Below are 16,332 nucleotides of genomic sequence, written 5' to 3'. Positions count from 1 at the left end.
TCACTGAGTTGCTTAGTGCCTCACCATTGCTGAACTTTGAACTGTCCATCTTCCTGCCTCAGCCTCCTGAGCCTACAGGCATGCGCTAAGGGCTTACTTATTGGAAAGAAAGAAGTAAGACTGTGTTTGTAGACTGATAAAAATTAATTTATAAAATCCAAAAGTAATTTTCCAAAAATACCCAGACCTAATATACAAGTTAGTAAGATTGCAGGATACAAGGTTAATACATAAAAAAATTGGTCATAGTTCTTAAATGACATTTAAAATAGCATCAAAAATATGACAATCATATGGGTCAATTTTACAATGTATAGCTAAGACCTGAACACAGGAAAATAACTTGGTCATGCTCTTGTTAACTATGGTCAGATTACTTCCCTGGAATATCATGGTGCATTCCCAGGAGCAGTATAGACAAAGTTAGCTTACACTTGCAGTCTTTAGATGTTACCATTTCACATTGAAATAAAACTTCAAAATCTGGTTAAATTACTTGAATGTCAAGAGTCTTCTTGCTATTCGCACTTTAAAAACCTGAATTGCAATTAATCATAATGACAAGAATAGATGTCACTTATTGACTGTTTACTATGCATCAGACATACTCTAAGTGCTTAATGGGCATTAAAAATTTTATTCTCATAATGACTCTATGAGTTAGTGTTACTTTTCCCACTTTATAAAAGAGAAAGTGAGGCTTAGGTTGAGTTTAAGGATGTGCTGCCAGGAAAGCACTGAGCTGGATCCTCATCTAGGGATCTGGTTTTTAACCTTCATACTTGGTTGCTTCTCTGAGCTCCAGTGTAGGTCTTCCCTTCTATGATGGATCCTCATGCAGACTGCACCATTTGTTGTGGTTTGACTGTGTTCTCCAGAAATTCATGTGTTGCGATCTTAATTCCCCCATGCATCAACATTGGGAGGCAAGGCAGTTGGATCACAGGAGTGAGCTCTCATAAATGGATAAATCTGTCTTAGGGGATTGAGTTAGTTTTTAATTTCCAGGGAATGTATTATTTGCCTTGAGAGTGAGTGGTTATAAAGTGAGCTTTTCCTGTGCCTTTTCTGAACATACCCACTTGCTCTTCTGCTTTCTGCCAAAGTTGATGTAGAAGGAAGCCCTCACCAGAAACCAAGCAGAAATTTCCCTCTAGTTCTTAGACTTCCCAGTCTCCAGAATCATGCCAAAGTAAATCTCTTTCCTTTATATTTTTTTCAATCTCAGGTATTATGTTATGGCAATAGAAAATTAACTATTAAAACACTACTGAAATACAGATATCAATATTTTAAAAAAGGCAGAAATCTAGTCAGTTCCTTAAAAGGAGAATCATATGGTGATGCAGAAGCTGCTGGTTTTGAACCCATTGTGTGTATTTCTGGGCACCAACTCTAGAGATGCTTCAGGAGACTGGGTTGGGGTCCAGGAATAAGCATGTGTGACAAGATCCTGGGTCCTTTTGACACAGGTGACCTAAGCATGCAGCACTGAGATGTACCTCCCCAGACCATTGTATCATGTAATGACACGTTAAAAGAATTCTTACAATAGGCCGAATATCTTGACAACAATGAAACATGGGCAAAATTTAAAGCATAAAGGGAATTTGGCAAGTGTGCAGGTATGATCCATTGAATTAAAAGTGAAAAGATTCATAAATATCTTTCCAAGTACTATAGGAACTTATTTTCATAACAGCCACAAGAATAAAGGACTACAAAGTGACTTCTCTGTGGCAGAAGTTGCTGGGAAGAGAAAGATATCATTTCCCCACTAGCCACCTCCTTTTTCTCCAGTCTTCAGGGTCTTTGTTGACAATACACAGTGCCATTTTTGCTATCGCTATGAAGACCCTTTTTGGAAATTGGAAGAGGCATGGCCACTTCTAATTTTTTGAGACTTTAATATATTAAAAGTGGAGAAACCTGACATAGGGTTACCAAAATATAATATAATATATATATATATATATATATATATATATATACATCCTATTTGCATATAACTATTTAATGTTTTCCACACAAAAAATTCAAGGTCATTTAATTTTGATTTCACCAAAGATTTCTTTACAATATTAATTCATGATAGGCAACGTAGTCCAGAAATGGATCTTAGCTTTAATATTGTATGATGGGCCTATTTTTCCAGTCCTGTCAGTGTGTCTATCTAAATGCACATTAGCACCATTCGAAAATCATGTCAAAGGTCTAAATTTGAGGCCCTTCCTGAGAGTGACATTCCAGCCAAACAGTTCTCCTTGCCTGCACTAGAATAAACCCTGTAGTTAAGTATGAATTCTACTCTAATTTCTTTAAACTTGCATGCAACTTTGTTGGAAATTTGTAGTTAACCATCCATGTATTTTAAATGTTGAAGATAGAAGATCATTTATGTTTCCATTAATATAATTTCAAGAACAGGTAAAACTAATAAATTGTTCTAGAAGTCAGGATAGTGGTCTTCCTGGGATGCTGCTAGTAGTTTTCCTAGATTCTTTTTCTTATTTGGGAATGGTTATATGATTCACTTATAATTTGTGTACTTTTTTATTATGTTTCAATACAAATTTTACATTACCAGTTTTGTTACACATTTACAATCCATGGAGGGGCAGCTGCTGCGACCTTAAATCAGAACAAGCAAATCAGATCAAGTTGCATTTTCATCTCCAGGAATAGCCCTTGTTGGCCAGGACATAGAATGCTCATTAGTGGGTCCCTGCTCCTGTGTCCGGATGGCCGGGCACCACTGACAAGGTGGCCCATTAGGTTCTCACTGGTGAATGCAGATGAGCACGTGCAGTTTGTTACAAGCCCAAATATGCAAAGAATCTGGCAGAAATTCCCTAGTATGCAACTCTAGCCTGGACAAGGGGGGTGTCGCAATGTCTTAGAAGTTACTCTTTTACTGTGTGCGTGTGTGTGTGTGTGTGTGTGTGTGTGTGTGTGTGTGTGTGTTTTCTTCTTACCCTTTCCAGCATATTGTTCCTGGAGATTCTGTGACAGGCTAAAGTGAAACAGGGCCTTGTTGAGAGGTGGAAAGCCTGCCAGATGGCCCTGTGGGCTGCTTGGCCCCCAGGAGGCCAGTCCTGACACCTGGTCCCATATGGCAGTGCATTCTCAGGGACATGAGCCGAGCACATTCCTAGCTCTGTGGCCAGACCAACAGGAGGCTGGGGGGGCAGGATGCAGAACCTTGATTTGGAAGTTTTCATGCATGTCCTCATGGTAACTTGACTGTGAGTGCTGATCCTGGTCTCTTTATCCTTCTGAGTCCTGCATTCCAAAAGAGGCATTTCTAAAGTCTCTTCCATTGTCTGTGATCTTATGGTTAAAAGTTAAGCTTCTTATTGAGTTTTATGAATTTAATCAAATTCCTTCCTTAAATCCACCTAGCCCTACTTCTGGCCTCCCCATCATAAGTCTGTTTATCTGCCATGGTTTAGATCAAATACTGCTTCCCATATGAAGTCTTCCCAAGAGAAAATCAATGGCTACCACACCTATCTGTCATCTAATTTATATTCTGTGATTGACATCTATATCTTGCCCTTCCACTTGAGAGTACACATTCCTGTGTGAAAATGACAATATCATCTTTTATTTTGTTTTTGGTGCATTGTAATAATACATAATAGTGGGATTCATTACACCATATTTGTTCTTGAACATCACATAATTTGCTCAATCTTCTTTCCCAGGTCCTTCCCCTTTTCCCTCTTCTTCCTCCCATTTGTTCAACTCTACTGATCTTCCTTCTATTATTATTATTTTAATTACTGCATTATCATTATTATGTAAGTGGATTAATTGGGTATATTTGAACATGAACCTAACATTACTTGGTAGATTTCATTCCCCTGTACTTCTCCATCCCCTTCCATTTTCCCTCTCTCCTGATTCCCTTCCTCTATTCTATTGTTTTCCCTCCTATATTCCTGATATCTCTTCTCCCCCTTAAAAAATTACATTGACAATATCATCTTTGTACCTTCCTTAGCAAAAATCTCCAGATGCAGATTGACCTCAAAGAGACACACAGAGGGTTTCACAGTTCAGATTTTCAAGTCCAACTCTTGGAGATTCTGATTAAGGGATCTAGGAATGGAATCTCTCATTGGATAACATCTCGTCCACGATATTGTGATCTGCATTAAGTACTGTACATATATAAGCTCAATCAGTAGACAAATATAATTTATCCCATGTTTACTCATTTAGAAACTTTCCAGTGTTCACAAAGATACAGAATATGAATCAAGACTGTGATATCAAAGTCACAATCACAGTTTGATGCAAATGATATTATTGAGTTGCTCTAGTATCCTTTTCTGATGTTTAGAAATGTTCTTTCCTGTGAAGGTAGACTGAATGGAAAACTTTATTCCTCAAATGATTTTTTTTGGTGTTTGACTTGAAATAGGCAAACATTCTTATAGAGAGTTTTGTGGCACATAACTCTCCTTTTTACCAAGATCTTTGGCATCTCCCACTTGACCTTCTACTGAGAATCCCTGCCATTTTGGGAGAAGAATGAGAAGTATTAACCTTTTTCTTTTTCTCTTCTTTGTTTTGTCAACACTTGCCATCTCCCCTTGTTTATTTATCTATTCATCTATCCATTCCATAAAAGTTGGCTACCCTCTTCTGTGTGCCAGGCACATTGCAAACACAGTGTGGAACAGGTGTGGCTTCTGCCCCTGTGGGGTTGACACTCTCAGGAGGAAAGTGAATGTGATGAAAATAATTACAAATATTTGCTTGAGTCTTACAGCTTAACCTCATCTGCTAAGCTAATGACATCTAAACTATTGGCTGCTAATGACACCATTTTATTCTTCTCAGATACATTCGCAGCTAAAAATACTTTAACACCTTACCTTAAGAAGAAAGTAAACAGTGAAGGGGGAGAAGGAATCTAAAAAAGAGATCTACTTTTGGAGAGGAACTTTTGTGACATTCTGAAAATTATATGTAGAGAGATGCCTAGCCCACCTAATCAAAATATCCTCTTATGCCAAAATAACATCTGTTTAAGGTTATTTGGATAGGACTTCCTAAAGTGCTGCACATAATCTAATGAAAATGTGCAAGTGAGCTTAGGTAGTTGTAGCAGATGCAGTTCATGTCCCAAGGGCACTCCTTGGTATTTGCTGTTCCCCTCTATGCTGATGGCTTCTTATTGCAAATTCTTGTAACTCTCTTCCTGAGGGTTTCTTAGATTGCAGAAGCTGACTTGGCCCACCCCAACCAGCAGGCCTGCAGTGCCAGGGAGTTCATGCCCACACTGTAAGGAGTATCTGCCATAGACATGCTGGGACATGCTGGGACTCACCAAGTTTCTGATCTTAAGGAACAGCAGCCACTGAACTGCTTTGTCATATCTGTTTGCGATTGATAAAGAGCTGTAAGGGGCACTAGCCATAGGCATACTTAGCAAAGACTGGTTACAATTGATAGGGAGTACAGCTCCATGGACACGTGCAAAGAACATACCAGTTGCAATTACATCACCTCACTGGACATAACCAATGGACATTGACTTTCAGTGGGTGTAACCAGTCACCAATGTACATCACCAACTTGGAACTGTATTTAAATTGCTAGTCCTGCCACATTGAAGAGTTTTGCTTCAAGGACATTGGTGAGACTGACCACCTTGCTGTCCATCCCTGGACCGACTCCACCATTCCCTGACATCCAGCTATCAGCTGGTGAGGACCACCAGACGAGGACAATAAGAGAAGTCACATGGCATCAGAGGTATTTTGGGTCTCTTGGTTGCCCTAGGATTGTGTGATTTGCTTATAGTGTTTAATTAGTGTACACTGAATTCTAGTTGGGGTGCTCCCACACACCCAACACTTTTTGCAATAATTGTTTTTATTTGATGATTGGTGTGGTCAAATATACACTTGCATTTAAAAACAGTTCGCCTTGACACACACCCATGGGGGTTGTCTTCAAATGGTGAAGAAGGGGAGTTGGTGGATAAAACTCCAAGGCACCAACTGGGCCTCTTTCAGAGAATGCCTAGGGAGACCCAGCCCCAGTGCCCAGTGCCCAGTGCCCAGCGCTCTTTACTGCTGCCAGTGTTGACTTCTCTCCCTTCTCCCAGTCCCCTATTGGTGCTTCCTGGGGACACCTCTCAAATAAATGATCTGTAATCATTGTCTCAACCCAAACTAAAACAATGGCACTTGGGCATATACTTTTCATTTAATAAAATAAGATGCTATTTTATTTATTTTTAAAATTTTTAAATTTATTTATTTATTTTTAGTTGTCAATGTACCTTTATTTTATTTATTTATATGTGGTGCTGAGAATCAAACCCAGTGCCTCATACATGCTAGGCAAGTGTTCTACCATTAAGCCACAACGCCAGCCCATGTCCATGCATTTTAAAACATTAGGAAAAATATGAATTGACCATCAGATCTGTGATTTCATGGCTATTACTGAAGCTTAAGTTTAAAAGGTGAGTCAATTTAAACAAAAATGGTAAGTAATGGCATGCAGGTACTAGGCAAATCACAAAGGGCGAATGGTAAATGGTGGATAATTACTTACTGCTGGAGCTTGAGGCTTCCTTCAAACTAGGCAGCATCCAACTCTGTCTAAACTCAAAGACCCAGATTTTTAACCTATGGTTCCTAACAAATCTCCCTGGGGTCCATGAACCCTGAAAGATTTTGCTTGATGTGTTTGAATCTTCTTCTTCCCAAAAGTTCATTAATTCCTTAGTCTTTCAAAGGGGTATATCACTGAAAGTCTTTATAGAAAAAAAATGAAAGAAAGAAAGGAAGGAAACAAGAAAGAAAGCAGGAAGGGAGGTAAGCATTCTTAGTTTTTCTTAGTGTTATCAGATAACTGTGCCTGTTGCAAACCAGCAGAAACAAAAACCACAAAACAAACAAACAAACAAACAAAACAAAAACAAAAACAAAAAACAAAGAAGGGCAGGAATGAGACAGTGGAGGCCTGATTCAAATGAAAAACATTTGAGGATTGAGTTACTGGGTGGCTACAGAGAGATAAACTATCCACTCCCACCCCTATTTCACTTTACAAAGCTGGAAATATCTTCTGAGGATTTTTATTTGTTGGAAAAGATGGTCATATTTGCCCAAGAAAAGCATCTATGTACAACAAGGGAAAAAGACCCACTAAATATCCACATCTCCCAAGAATCAAATGGGAAGATAAATGAGATTTTTATAGATGCAAAGCAAATTTTATTTAAGTGATAACCAACATAGTTTCTGTTGCTTCAGAAAGTGAAATTTCTGCTAATAGTAGAACCAACAAACACAGGAAATCAAGCTAATGTATCTTAATGCTCAATTTGGATGCATACAACACATTCAAGAAATTCAACATTTCATAGCCAATTCTGTATCTGTGACATCCAGACTGAATTAGTTAGGATTATAATCAGTTGTGAGGGACAGAAAATACAAAATAATAAGTGGATGAAAAAAGATAGAAGTTAATTTTTCTCATGTGAAAGTCTGAATAAATGGTCCACGATTGGTGTGATTATTCATAATACCAGGAAGTATTGTGTTCCTTCTCCATGGTGTTCCATATTCATCCCCCGTCTAGTACAAGCCATCCATGGGTCAAGATGGCTGTTCCAGTTCAAGCCATTATGTCCACATTCCAGCCAGCAGAGAGGCTTCCCTATAAGGACTCTTCTGTTAGGTTGCATATACCACTTCTTGTATTTCCTTGTCCAGAACTTAACTACATTTATCTGCAAGGGAGGGTAAGAAATATAGTCTTTATTTTGGGATATCATATGTTCAGCAAGAAATTCAATTGCTATGGAAGAAGGGGAAAACAGCTACTGGCTCATATCAGCAGTTGGCCACCCAGATTACTTACATCTGGGTAGTTCCAAAGGGTTAACTTGGGCATAATACTTAATTATAAGTCTTCCTTCATGTGCCAGTGAAATTGCTTGATCCTAAAACTGCCTCTAATTGAAGATTTGATGAGATTCACAAATAAAGCATATTTTTCATTTTGAGTATCTGTCTACTTGATGCTGCACAAAGTTCAGCTCACTTAGAAGAGCACACTTAATTTGTGGATGATTGAGACCTCTTGTTTTCTTTTCTTTTCTATTCTACATCCTTTTGGCTACTTTCCCATTAGTTGAAGTCTTAAATAGACAAAGGAAGAAGGATAAAAAGAGAAAGTCTAATCAGATGGTTTTGTTTCTTCTTAGTAACATTTCTAGAAGGGCCAAGGCAGAAGAGATTGAAAATAAGTAATACTAAGTTGTTGGGTTATCTGTCATAAAAGCAATCCCTTGTGCCAGGTGCTGAGAAAAGTCCTTTTTATTGCTGTCTATAATTGTAGCTACAACCTGTGAAGAAGGCAGTGGCATTTCCACTTTGGAAAATAAATTTGCCAGAGGAAACACTTACTAACAGGCAAAACCAAGATTTTAGTCAAGGGTCTTTCTAACCCCCTCCCCCCATGCTCTTTTGACTGTTCTATACAGAGTCTATCTTGTCATGAATTTTGTTCTGTTTCATGTGGTATTGAGGATTGAACCCAGGGCCTCATGCATGCTAGTAAGCACTCTACCACTGAGTTACACCCCCAACCCTTTCAAAATTTTACTTGGAGACAGGGTCTTGCTAAGTGTCCCAAACTGGCTTTGAACTTGCAATCCTCCTGTGTCAGCCTCCTGAGCCACTGGCATTACAGGTGTGTAACACCAAGCTTGGCTTGCCGTGACTTTTTAAGCATCCTCTTTTCGCTGGAGAGTTTTTGCATTACCATTGGCAGGGGCTAACAGCAGACCTTAAAGATATAAACAAAGTGAAGAGGATTAGCTCCTTGTGGTCTCTCTGCCCTCTCAGGTTGTGAGCTTTGCCATTAGCCAGCACCTTAAGCAGCACTTGACATTTACTGTGTCATCCAGGTCTCTTTCAGCCGAGGTGGTATGTAGAAAATGAAGCAGAACATCCTCTCTCCACGGCACTTTAAAAGACCAAAGATGGTTTCAGGACAGCATTTTCTTGACTTCTCATCCTGCAGCACTTGAAAGGAGGAAGTTGTGGAGGTGGGTGACATTTTAGATAGACTCCACACTCCCTCCCCCAGCTTGGAATGGAACCTCTTACCCAAATAATAGCAGAACCTCCCATATGTTCAGTGCGTGCTCTGTGGCAGCCCCTCTGTAGTTCTCAGATGATTCTGAGAGGCCGCATGGGGCAGGATTTAGAATCTGGCATCTCATGCACTTAACCGCAAGGCAGTGCACCTTGTTCATAAGCACATACCAGAAGCCAGAATGCTGGCATTTGTTAGTCAAGCCTGGAAAGAAAGGATGAGTAGGAGATATCTAAATATATTTCAGGGAAGTATTTTTAGGTGAAATGCTTTCCAGTTGATAAAATGGAACAGGTTTCTTAGATTTGGCATTAAGGAGCCCTGGATTTTTTTTTTTCCCTTAACTGTTTCTCATGTGGATGGTGTTAGCACTTACTGGGGAATGATCTGAGGATATAAGGTGTGGGATGGGAGGTGAAACAGGGAACGAGAAACACAACAAAGGGTACGTTCTTCAGCGTGCTGTGGATGTCCGAGAGAGTGTGGAGCACCCCCAGAACGGACTCTCAGGCATGTCTGGTCTGTGAGCATGTGCACACGGTTCTGTGGTGGCACAACCCGTTGCTGGAAAAAAAATAGGTGCATCTTGTGTGGCTCCACTGGGTGAGGACTTTCAGAAGCTTGTGCCCTTTTCCGTTACTTTGTCCCCTGTACTCTTTCCCTTTGTTGATTCTGCTTTGTATGCTATTGGTGTAATTAATCACAGTCATAAACAACACTATTTGCTGTTTATCACGTCTACTGCCTGGTAGGAGTTTGTGGACACCTTACGCCCAGAGAGTCTACCCAGGAGGTCTCTGCCTCAGTGGGACTAATAGAAGTGGCAGGTGTAATCCGGAAAGGGACATCTGTGGCTTCAAAGATTTCTTTCTTTTTCTCTTGGATGGGTCATTATTTTAATCTGGGTCCTCTAGAAGCACATGCTGCTATAAGTTGCTGAAGGAAATATAGGTAGAGGAGTGGAGAAGTAAGGGAGGGAAGGCAGACAGAGAATGGTATGTTTTCAAGTGAGTTTCCTTTGTGGACAGCTGGAGCTGAAGGCAGGGGGGTGATGCCATGTGCCAAGAGAGTTGGGTGTTTACAATTGCTCCAGAGGGTGTTAATTCCATGGCATTTCCAGCCTGTTATTAAGAGACCGAGCTGGTTCCAAGAGCCAGAGGAAGGCTGGAGGGAGTGAGTGCACGTGCTGGTGTTGGAAGCCACTGCCCAGCATGGGACAGGTGATGTGGGCAGGGCACAAGGCTCAATTACACTCTGGGACCAGAAGAGGAGTCTGGTCACTGTGGCTCTGCCAACCACCTGAGTCATTCCTACCTGCTCTGCCCTTCCATTCCCAGCCAGCCCACCCAAACTCAAAGATGCTGTCCAGGTGATTTCTGACCAGTTCCTGAGTGCTTTGGTCTTGCCCTTGACAATTGCTGTTGTCTCCTGCATGCTGGGCAGGAGTCCTGGTTGTAAGGACTCGGCCAGCTCAACTCACAGTATCGTATTTCAGCCACAGCTTCCGTGGAGAATTTAAATTTGTCCCTTTCCTCTGGTAGCTAAAGCACATAACAGTTCAACTGAGGTTACTACTCCATTGCATCACCGAGGCAGCCGTCAGCCCTAATGAGATAATACCTTCCACGCTTCCTGAGCTCTCTGGGAGACATATACTGCACTGCTCTATTATTTATATGATTCGTTGCAGAGTTGTTTTCTAAACACACACAAATATGCATGTTCAAAAGACTGGAAACATTTTCAACAGAACATTATCTGTCCTTGGATACCCAGGACAAAGGCAGATTTAGTGTTTTTCAGCCTCAGCATTTGGGTGGAGGGAAAGTGATTAGCTGCAAGATCTGTTCTTCCCCTTGAAAATGCATGTCCGTCCGGAAGCTCACGCATGGAAGTCGCCTCCACCACTGGCAGCATCTTCATGTCCCTGATTCCAGCAGAGCAATCAGGGCTATGGTGAAGCTTGCTTCTGTGAAAGTAAAAGCACACTTTTTTTGGTGTTAATACACATTTGATTACCTATTCAGAAACTAGGATTCATGCTCAAAGGAATTTTTGGATTTAGAAAAATTTGAGTCCCAAGTGCTTCTTAGCTTACTAAATGCTGATTGTGTGAGACTGAACAATATTCTAATTCAGAATTGCTGTGAGGGAACTGAGGGCGGCTGTATGTTCCTGTGCAGCTTGTACCCTTCACTATTCTAGAATTCACATTGCAGTTTATGTGAATGATGTCCCTAGAGTTGTTCAGTATGCAACCTGAACAAACACAGTGACAGTTGGGAGCAATTAAAGTCTGGGCATTAAACTGTGAAATATTACAAATACCAAGATATTGACCAGTTAAAAACTACCACAAGTTAGCTTTTAAGATTGTTAGCTCTTTTTTTTTTAAAAAAAATCTTTTAAAATTATAATTTTAACAGATTCAATGGTTGTGCCTGTAATCCCATCTTCCAGGGAGGCTGATGTAGGAGGATTGAAGGTTTGAGGTTACCCTGGGCAACTTAGCAAGATCCTATTTCAAAATAAAAAGGACTTTGGCAATAAATGTTGCTTCTTTTTTGCATATAACATGTTCTTAAAAAGCACTATATATGGAGATAATTTTTATGTTAAATCATGTTTTTTTTCAATTAGTTCTATTAAAATTTCAAGATAGCAGATCTTAAGAAAAAAAATCTTTGATTTTAATATGTAATAGATGTGTCACTGGAAAAAACTCAACTCTTGCTTTAAGAGTCTTTTGGTCCTGGGGCTGGGGTTGTTGGCTCAGTGGTAGAGTGCTCGCCTAGTGTGTGTAAGGCCCTGAGTTTGATCCTCAGCACCACATAAAAATAAATAAATAAAGGTATTGTGTCCAATTACAACTAAAAAATAAATATTAAAAAAGAATCTTTTGGTCTTTATCAAGATTTTTTATTTTTATTTCTGTCTTTCCTGGCTTACCCACATCCAGGGATCCCCCAATAGATTCTCCAAATATAATGAGCTCTGTGAGATGTCTTTATCTATCAAGTTTCTGTGTCTGTTCTTGCTCCTGTTACACATCATGCATCTTTGCAAGAAAATCCAGAGTGGGGGCTAAAAGTTGTATAGTATCTTTGGGATACATTCCCAAAGATGCCTGAAACCACATACTGTACTGAACTCTCTCAATACAATGTATTTCCTATACATAAGTACCTGTGATAACATTTAATTTATAAATTAAGCACAGTAATTAGTATTAAAACAACTATAATAACAATGTCCTAAAAGTTTGTGCCTTGGAGCCATTATTAACTAAAATAATGGTTACTTGAACATAAGCACTGGGACACTGCCACAGATCTAATAACTGTGCTTGCTACTAAATAGCTAATCAGAAAGTAGCATATACAATATAGATGCACTGGACAAAGGGATGATTCATGACTCAGACAGAAGGGAATGGAATACCATGAGACATCATTATACTAATCAGAATGGTGTATAATTTAAAACTTATAAATTGTTTATTTCTGGAATTTTCCATTTTATATTTTCAGACCATGATTGACTGAGGTTAACTAAAACTGTGGAAAGCAAAACCCTGGATAAGAGGAGTGACTGTATTCCCAGTAGACACCTTTTGAAAGCACAGATATTTTACCAAGTCTTCCTTTTCCTTCTCTATAGGTCCTAGAGATCAAAGGCATTTGAGAATAAAGCAGTGGGCATAATTCAATACTAAAGGTTTGGAGGGAGAAGATGGATTTAATTCACCAATGCCCACTATGAACCTACCTGTCCTGACAAGAATCTGTGGGGAATAAATGAATAAGACAGTCTCTGCCTCTTTTAAGGAGTTGGTAATTGGTGCTTCAAGAGAGGTCTGCACAGCAGGAACTTGAGGAAGGAGGAAATTCATGTAGAAACCATTCATGGGGCCTCCATTTTCTACCTCAGGGAACTTTCTGGTTAGGTACTATGAATGTGAGAAAGGGTGATCATTTCCTATATAAAAAGCAACAAGACTTTCTTAGTTAAAATCTGGAGTCTGTGAACTACTCTTGTCTCATAATCCTACCCAAGCCACAGAAAAAGGACATTCAGGGAAGGGTGGCAGGTAAACATTGTGGTCTCCATATTCAAGTCAAAACTAGGATGAATTGATCTCCCAGCTAGTAATCTTTCAAATAAATCCTTCAGGTTTTCTTCTCCCCCAAAGAGGAAAATGAGTTATTTTTGTCCCACTCTTTTGTTATGTTTTTTAAAATGCACAGTCTTGTTTACATTCTTAAATAAAACACTTCTAAATCGTTCACTCCTGTTCCCATTAAAATGCTTTAGCCACATGAATGGTGAATGACAAGTGCTTTGGGGGTGGTATAAAACTCCTCACCTATGTGTGTTTCCTGCAGGCTTCCAGATGACATATTTAAATAGGCCTATTTTTAAAAAAGTGCTTTTCTCTCCCAAATCTCATGGCAGTAGTTTACCTAAAGTGTTCTTGGCATGTCCATTTTTTTTTTTTTGTACTGGGGGGATTGACCACAGAGGAAATTTATCCCTCAGCTACATCCCCACACTTTTTTTTTTTTTTTTTTTTTTAAAGACAGTGTCTCACTAAGTTGCTGATACTGGCTTCGAACTCGTAAATGTTTGTCATTAGAATCTGCCTGCTGCTTGGACATATTTTAGGAAAAAAATTTAGCTGAGTTTAAAACACATGATTGTAAATATTCAGTAGGCACTTAAATTATTGTTTCAAAACAGCTTTTGTGAGACGAAGAACATGTTTTTCTGTCAGCTGCTCAATATTTATTTTAACATATTAAACAACCTCAGAAATATTCATTGCACGGAAACCTTTCTGTGTTTGAGTGGATTAAATTTACAAGTTGAATTAATGCTGTAAATTACATTTACATAATTCATTTCCCACTAAAACGGAATTTATTTAGCCTGCATCTCTGCTAATATATGTGTTTAAGGAAAAAGCAGCACCTTTTTTTGTTGCCCACATAGTTAATTTAGTCTAAGTAGAATTTAGAAGGCGTCTCTGTGCTTCTTTGTTACTGGACTCCCTCTTTCCATCGTCCACCATCTGAATTTTACAATTAAATAGCATATATGTGTGTAGTCTCAGGCGAGGAGAAAATCCTGCTAAACAAAACCCAAACCTCCCTCTTTTTGCTTTTCAGATGTTCCATGATGTCCTTACAAATCACCTATTACTTGTATTTTGCTGATTTTGTGTAAAACTGGGGAGAAGGTAAGAGAAGAACAAACTAGGCTGGAGATCACATGGAAACTCTGAAACTCAAGACCAGATGAATCTGAAATGGCAAGGAAGGCAGAAAGAATCAAGAGGGAGAGCACGGACAATGCACACTGGGACCCCAAAGACTGCGAATCTTCTTTCCTTTTGCATTTGCGTCTATTTTCACAGACGAGGGTGAGGGCCTTAATGCATTTGCTGCTGCAATTTCAGGTTTTAGAATGTTTTGAACAATATGCTTCCAATCACGCCAATAATTAGGGGACCCTCATTATCGAGTGTTATGCCTCTTACGATGTTACTGGCAGAGAGGGGACATTGGCTTCACCTTGTGAGGCTTGGTTTTGTGTGACTGGCACAGAAACAGGCATTGTTCACCTCAATTTCTCCCCTCTTTTTCCAGGATCCTATTAAACCTCTTTGTTAGGAGACCCAGCTGCTTGTTTTCTCTCAAGATAATGACTGAAAAATGCGCTTTTAAAAAATCACGGGGAACATTATTTCTGGAAGGTCTGTCTCTTCATCTTTTTTGCTGTCATCTGGCTGATGATGATTTTCAATAATCCCATGCTAATAAAAATTTATTTGAACACATAGACCCAATATGGAGCTTAAATCACCATGGAAACCATACACCACTGCTTTCTTTTTGCCTGTATGGGGATTCCTCTTTTCTTTCTTTTTTACTTCTCCAAAAACTATTTTCAAAAATTATATACAACATAATGTACAGATTTTAAGTGTACAGTTTTCTAAGTTTAGACGAATGTGTTTTCCCACATCATCATCATCCCCACCGAAATACAGAACGTTTTCTTTAGCCCAGAAAGTTTCCTTATCCCTTGCCCCAGTCGATCCCTGTCTGGAAAAGCAACTATGATTTGGATCATTATCACCATAAATTAGTTTTGTCTGTTTTTGTACTTTGCATAAGTGGAATCGTATGGTATATATTCTTTCAGGTCTGGCTTCTTTCACTTAGTATAATATTCTTGAAGTTCATTCATATTCCTGCACATACCAATAGTTTGTTTCTTTTTATTGTTCAGATGTAATTCATTGTATGGGCTTACTACAGTTATCTAGTCTTCTGTGGGTACGAATGTTAATTGTTTCTGTTTTGGGCTATTTTGAACAGAGTTGCCATGAATGTTTATATGTAAGATTTTGTGCAGGTGTTTGTTTTCCTTTCTCTTGTGTAAATATCGAAGTGTACAATTGCTTGGTTATGTGGTAGGTGTATGTTTTACTCTATAAGAAACTGTCTAGGAACTGTCCAAAGTGATTGTCTCTTTTGATTAAAAACAAAAATAAAAACAAAACATGGCTCTGTTAAAGTCTGAATTTGGTCTCTGGTGACTTAGACCATGAGATTAATGGGGAGACTCAGGAAAGGCATGCTCTGCTTGGCTTTTTGACTTACTTTTTTGTTGGACAGTGCTTGGGTTTTGGCAACCAGGAGATTTGAGATATTGGAAACAATGGAAGTGGTTTGGCCTTGATTTTTGCTTTAAGAAAGACCTGGGGAAGTTTGAGGCAAGCATTCTCAGGAAATGAGCTTTCGCATCTATTTCCCTGTAAGCTGTGCATTCTGATGGATTGCTCACTCAGTTGGTGGGACAATGGGGACATCTCCAAGAAGGCCACAGATCTGCAGACTCCATCCTGAAATGGAGCACATCATTCTGCAACAGGAATGTGGCGGCTGTCAACTCTCCATGGTAATAGGGAAGCTCTAGATACAATCAGTTTTTTAATATTTTACAGAACAAAGACAGGGAACTTTTTAAATTGCTGAAGTTTTACTGGACAAATGTTAGGGTTCTTTTTTCACACATATACTACCTACATGCCTTACAAATAGCCGTAAATCAACAGGCTTAGACATCTTGCAATGTTGTTTGTCTGAATCAACTTACCTTGGTATTACTAAATGTTCAAAAAAATGC

General features: G+C 39.2%; 1 long non-coding RNA gene across 3 annotated transcripts in view; it reads left to right on the top strand.

Moving 5' to 3' along the window:
* LOC120889776 (uncharacterized) overlaps positions 1-15,720 on the top strand; it is an 80,138-nt gene extending 64,418 nt beyond the window's left edge. For all 3 annotated transcript variants that reach the window (XR_013438026.1, XR_005733884.2, XR_013438025.1), the window contains one exon: positions 14,307-15,720. This is a non-coding gene — a long non-coding RNA (uncharacterized LOC120889776). The remainder of the gene's footprint in view (positions 1-14,306) is intronic.
* The last annotated feature ends 612 nt before the right edge of the window (positions 15,721-16,332 follow it).

The sequence above is a fragment of the Ictidomys tridecemlineatus genome, chromosome 4 (assembly GCF_052094955.1).
Source record: "Ictidomys tridecemlineatus isolate mIctTri1 chromosome 4, mIctTri1.hap1, whole genome shotgun sequence".
Taxonomy (NCBI): Eukaryota; Metazoa; Chordata; class Mammalia; order Rodentia; family Sciuridae; genus Ictidomys; species Ictidomys tridecemlineatus.
Note: the sequence above shows the minus strand (reverse complement) of the source record. Positions and strands in the feature narration are given on the sequence as shown.